The sequence below is a fragment of the Sciurus carolinensis genome, unplaced genomic scaffold, assembly GCF_902686445.1.
Source record: "Sciurus carolinensis unplaced genomic scaffold, mSciCar1.2, whole genome shotgun sequence".
Classification (NCBI taxonomy): domain Eukaryota; kingdom Metazoa; phylum Chordata; class Mammalia; order Rodentia; family Sciuridae; genus Sciurus; species Sciurus carolinensis.
The window spans coordinates 2,482,385-2,489,089 of NW_025920125.1; the positions used below are offsets into that span (position 1 = coordinate 2,482,385).

Sequence of the window (6,705 nt, forward strand, 5' to 3'; positions counted from 1 at the left end):
GCTGTCAGCAAAGGCTCCTTTTCTGATATTTCATCTGGTGAAATTACCCTTTTACTTAGCTGCTCACTTTCATGTCCAGGATCTAAACAGTCCCAGAAAAGATTCCACAATGCAAAAGCGTCAGTGGGGATTCTTTCATTGCCATATAATCTATGATGTGCATGCATAGCATCGCCTTCCTTTTTCCAGGTTTTAACATCTAAAGTACCCTGTTCAGGAAACCAAGGGGCACATTCTTGCACAAAATGAAAAAATATTTTTAATTGAACTGTTCCTACATGTGTTCCTCTTTTAGTTAATAAGTGCTCAGCAATATCAATAAATAATGCTCTTTCTTTGGTTTCACTACCTCCCATGGTAGCTGTTCTGTCTATCCATGCCTATACTTTCTCAGCCTTCTCTACTGAGGGGTCCACGGCACCCCAGGCAGGATCCTAGCTGTCTTGAAAAGGAAAGAAATTAATATTAATAAATGGGGGATTTACCAGAGTGCCCCACGTTGGGTACCACTTGCTGGGGTCCAGCCCTAGCAGGAGTCCATGGGTTCCACACAGGTAAACAGGGTGCGGGGAGACAGCATCGGTGATGGATGGAGAATGAAAGACACAGTTGTTAGTTCTGTTGCAAACAATCCCACTTTATTCTGGGGAAGACTGGGTTTATATACATTTTTCTTCAGACTATAATGGAAGTCTTGTGGTTAATATTAAAGAAGTTTCCAAAGCATAGGCAGAAATTGTTTTTAACAAGGAACAGAAAAATTACGAGAAAACAGTAACCTTACAGATTATCCTTACCTAATCACAATTATTTTAAGAATATCTAACTACGTCGATGAGCTAACGCAATGTTTATTTCCTTAATATCTAAACTCTATGTGACCTAAGACTATTCTTATTATTCTCACAGTTAAAGCGATAGACAAGTAATCTCATGTGACCATCTCTACTAGTTCCTTCTGGTTAAATCTAAATTGCTGAGTTAAGGGCTACAGGAGGGCAGTGGTTTCAATGGTTCTCGTGGCCAAGTTTTTTTACTGAATAGATTACCTTGTCTTATGTAACTCTTTTTTTCCAGAACAGGGCACTGTGCATCAACATTTATTATAGGGGTGACCTATTCTTTGTAGGAAGGAAGGAATGTTGTGATACCTTATTCCTTTACCCCACCACCATGGTTAGAATTTAACCAGCATGTTGGGGACAAAGGCAGATCTATAACTATTTTCTCCAGAGGCTTTCAGGGACTCATTGCACATTTGTAAAATTATTTTTAATTTTGGTAGTGGTAAAGACCCACTGTTCTTCAGATTGTAGGTAATATTTTCTGGAATTTTTGTTGTATTCCCCTCATTCCCTTAAGCAATCCGTTCAGACTGAAATGAGTAATATATTATCTGAAAAACAGAGCAGAAAAAACACCATGCTTTGGAGCAAAACATCCACCAATTCCTTTTGGGATGAGCCTTTGCAATCATCCTCCAGAGGATCTTTGTCAAGCACTGGATGGAATTCCAGACACCCCTGCACCTATTGTTCTTCATAAATACACTGATTTCAAACATTGTCCTCAATAAAATTTTATTATCACTAATATATAATCTTTCTCTGTGTTTATTTTTTTTGTATATGAATACATAATGCTTTTAAGAGTAAAAACTTTCACAATCCTTCACCTAGCATAATTTTGGTCTGTCCCTGGGAGAAAATACAATTCCACCAGTTGCCAATTTCAAAACTCCTCCTAACACTGGTCAAATGTATCCAGACTTAAATTTTTATATTTGGCACTTCTGCCCAATTTTAAAGCCTTAATGAATTCATTAATTGTGCAAATATATGCAATTACTCCATGTAACCCCAATTTTCTTAGTGTTTGTATATTATGGTCAACCTTCTCTTGATTCTCTAAAATAACCTTCTAAACCTTCAAAATCCAGCATGTCTCTACTTCTATAAAATCATCCTCCACTTTTATGGGAGTGTGTTTTTCAAGTCCAATTTGTACCAACTTATTATTTAGCAGTGTTATTCATTACACCAATTACAGCAATTCAAACATTTTTATAACATTCCTTATTATATTTGGAAACAATAATATTCAATTCACTTTCAAATATGTATCAATTGGTCTGACTCAGTATAAATGAAGGAGTTAACTACTAACATTGACATGTTAGTAGTCATGTTAGTAGGAAAAGGAAGGGGATCAGCCTATAATAAAGGAATTCCTAAAGATGAACAAAATAAGAAAATTCACTGTTTTTTTTTTGTCTTTTAAAAACATCATTTAAATTCACAAACTTTAATACACAAGAAATATGCAAGACAAAAAGAAAGTCTGATAAAGTTCTTAGTCCTAGAGTTGGTAGTTAAGGAGGAATCAAAGAAAACAATCCTTTCCTTAGTCTCCCTGGAAAAGAAGGAGTGACAGAAAACAGAACATCACCAGGCCCTGGGTGAATCCAATGTAGGGGCCACTTAGGGGCTAACTCTTTACCAAAGAAAGGTGCTGATTTTCCTTGTCATGGTCCTGGCCTTGTTCACATGCTCATCCTCCAGTTTTCAGAACCCATCTAGTTCCAAGAATGGCTCCTTTCTTTAATGTCCTAACATTTTCACTTAGGGGAGAAGGTTACTTACCCTGTCATGGTGTCAGAGTCCCAGGGGAGTTCCCATCCTGCAGGATGGTGAAGAGGTATCTTCTTAGGACTTTGATGTTTGGTTTCCATCTATAGCACTTAGAACCTGAAGATTAGGGACTCTCAAGATCTTTTGAGGGATTGTCTAAATGGCTCCTGGCCACAGGGGTTTCTGTGGGATGTCTTGCAGACTCCAGGGAAGACACCTGTTTGAAAGGGAGCACAGGGTCATTCCAAGGTAGCGTCTGGTACTCAAGTGATAACTGAGTAGCCAAAGGCAAATCCAACTCAGAAGATGAAAGTACTCCCAGGGTCAGAACAGATTCTGGGGGAAGATTTGATTTGGAGGCTTCAGTCTCAAATACTTCACCCAGCTCTTTCACCAGTGGACTCTAAAGGTCTCCACTGCTGGTCTTCATAAATGTCCATGCAATGCCAAGGATAGGAGAGTGGCAGTGGAGCCAGGGAGTGGAGGAGTCAGGCCTGGATAGGTCTGAGCACTGGAGTTCCTGCTGCAGCATGAACACTGCCACACAAGCACAACGAGTCAACACCAAGGGGAATGAAGGCTTGCTGACCTGTCACCCTGCAGCTGTCAGGCCCAAAAAGAGTAGGGAGGCCTGTCTCAGTAGTCTGCCCCACTCAGCACTACAGGCTCATCTGGGACCTCAACCTCCATTTCTGGAACTGCATTGAGAAAATGGAAGTGGGGCAGAGCTGAATGAAAGCCACGACTCAAGAATTGACCAATAGCATTTGTACATTCTGGACCAATAGCATTGGTACATTTTCAAACCCTAATTAGCATAACTGTGGATCAATCACAGTAACCCAAGTGCTATATAGACCTCTTGGCACAATTTTCCAAGCTCATTTGGAGGAAGAATACGAACCGTGAGGTCTGTCGTCCAGGTGCTTGTGTTCTACTCTTGATCTTTGTAAATGCTTATTCTTGCTGGTGGATTGCTGTCTATGAATTCAAGAGAGAAGAACTTTGTAAGAAAATGAGGGTGAGCTGCTGGGTGCCCTGCACTGCGGCATGTCTGGGGAATGGAGAGCATCCGGTTTCACAGTATTTCTTTTTGACCTTCCAGAGGTCAGTATGTGCTGAAGGTGCTTATACTGACTTTTTATTTTTGTTTTTCTCTTGTTATTGTAAAATACAAAAGGTGTTTTGTTTTTTTTTGAAAATTCTTTTTTTCTCAAAACCCTATATGTTTGTGGGTGAGATATCTGAAATGTAGACTCTCAGATTCTAATGTAAGAACACTTTAAATAGTTAGATACTAATTTCAGGAAGAACAAGAAATAAATGTGCAGGGGAGACAAAAAGAACCCCTAAATAAAATAATGTGTTAAGTCTTGATTTATATGTGCTTGTGTGCTTATACACATGGACATATGCACATTTTTAATCATGTAATTAAAATTTATTCCAAATGTTTTAACTCCAGTTTTATCAGGATTTTTGTGGATTTCCCCCCACAAGTTAAAATATCCTGTATTTGTTAATTTAAGAATCTTAAGGTCTGAAACTTTTTTCCCAGATCAAAATGGTCTAGTGTGGTAGGATGAATTTATCAAGTGTCTGAGGAGACTAGAGCACTACAATATTGGTTTGTAACTCAGGCTGACAGAGAGTTGGTCTCTGAAATATTGAAAATGTTGAATTATCTCAATATTTTAGGAGCTCTCTATTGCTGTTTTCATTGTGATTCTAGGTTTAAGCTTGGTGTTGTAAGAAGAAAATGTTTAAATATCCACATTGAATGATCTATCTCACCTGTTCCTCAAGGACTCACAGAGTCAGTTATAATTTATGAGAGGTGAATGTTTGCTGAGGTTCATTACTAGCCTCCGCCCAGGCTAAACTTGGGTTTTCCAGAACCAGTCTGGGCTTAGGTCTCCATATTGAGCATCATTTACTTCAAAATATTTGTTAATATCTCCTGTCATTTCTTCTGTGACCATTCAGTTACTTGGAAGGTATTAATTTTTCTAATATTTTGTCATGTGCTATATCATTATTTTATTATTGCTATTGAGTATAACAATTCTATTGGAAAAAAGAAGAGAATGAGGTCCTGCTGACCTGTTCTGTGTGGACTAGAAGCTGTGTGATCTGGGCAATTTATTCTCTGAAATTTTGTTTCATCATCTGTACAGTAAGGATGATAATGACTACTTTGAGATATATTGGTAGGATTAATGAGGTCCCATGATTAAAACAAGTCATGCACACAAGCGTATTAAGTGCTTGACACATGAAAAGTACTTAATGGTTATTGTCCTATATAACAACCACTAGGAAGTAAGATTCAATGATGAAAGACACTGTGTTGAAGAGTTTAGCTTCCTAAACTGTACCCCAGAAATATCTTGCACCATTTCCACATGTTAAGTTACTGAAAGCACAAGGTTTCCTTGTAATTTCTACATAGTATAACCCAGAAGCAGGGGCAGCAAGAATTTAATCCTAAAGTCATACAAAGAAGCATCAATATAAATAGTCTGCCAAGATATTTTTGGTTCTAGCAAGTGAAAATATTTTTAAAAAGAATCAATTATAAATGCTTTGTCTAAGATTTTATAGAATACAGTAGTTTCTCCTTTTCCACAGGGGGAATGTTTCAAGATATCCCCAGTGGATATCTTGAATATATGGATATTTCTGAAAAGTGTATATACTACATACTTTTTCTATATCAATGCTCTTCAACTTACAGTGAGTTAAGCCTCATTAAACCCACTGTAAGTTGAAATATCTTAGGTAGATACCATAGCATACCTCAACCCACCAAACACCAGAGTTAGCAACAGAGTACACTGTATGGGCTATTTGCCCTCATGATTACATGGCTGGCTGGGACCTGCAGCTGAAACCCTGGGAAATGAAGCCATCTGTGGTGTTGGTTTTGGAAAGACCAAGCTCCTACTTTCTGAAATAGTCATTGAGGCAGTTTCAAATCACATCATCAAGGACAGACTACAAGCTTCATCATTCTCAGATCTCCCACAAGTCTTTATTACTCATTGCTTTTCTTTTCACTGGAAAGATGAATGTTTCAAAGCATACATGAGATGCTGTATCATTGCCTGCCAATAATTTAGAATACTAAAGCTTCTTCCAGATTCCCATCAGAACCCTATTACTTCGTCAGGACTGCACATTTAGTGATTTTTAAAGAATGCAATATAAAATTGACTATTTGGTGATTCTCTTTTACTCTAGTAATGATATCTAATAGAAGAAAAAAAAGCCCAATGCATGGGTTAAAAATTGAGAAATGTAATTAAGTTATATTCTTGCTTTGCTCAATTTTCATAAATTAATTTAATTTAGTAAAACATCTTTCTTTACAAAATTAAATGTATCCAGGACAGGACTGTATTAAGGAGGCCTATAAAATTGCTTAACTTTAATACTGATGATTTTGAAAGCAGTTTTAGAATGTGTATGTAATGCAGTCAATAAATCACATTGTTAAAACCACTTTAAATTGAATATATACAAAGTCTTTTATAGGACATTTCTGGGAATGATATATTTCAGTGACTTACATCAGTGTTATTGAAAAAGGCAAAATATAGGGTACTTTAGTTCAGCAGGGTTTAATTAAATCCATAACACAGGTAATTAATTATGTAAATATTTCATTTATTGATGAACTTCACAGGAACTCTTGTAACACTTAGTAATTTTGAGCTTGGTGGTGCTGCAGGTCCATCACAGATGTAATCTGTGAATGATGGTATATTTAAGAAAGAACAATGATCTTAAAATGGAAATAAAAGTGACCTGAGAACTTGCTTAGTTCTTAAATGGGTATTTTTTGAACTGTTTATGAATTATACAGATGCATTTTTCAGAGTATAATAGTAATTTTTAACTTCACTGTATTTAAAATTGTAAGGATGCTATGGACAATTATTAAAATGTTTTTCTGTAACAGAAAACTCTTGGTATTAGTGAATTACAGCCTAATTTACAGGACTTTGGACTTCATATCTGGATTTGTGATGTTTATTTTCATATAAATAACTAAAAATATCAATATATTTTT

At 36.7% G+C, this 6,705-nt stretch overlaps 1 pseudogene; it reads right to left on the minus strand.

The window, feature by feature from the left end:
* Positions 1-2,487: 2,487 nt before the first annotated feature.
* On the minus strand, positions 2,488-3,084 carry LOC124973894 (cell division cycle-associated protein 3-like; annotated as a pseudogene).
* Between the last annotated feature and the right edge of the window lie 3,621 nt (positions 3,085-6,705).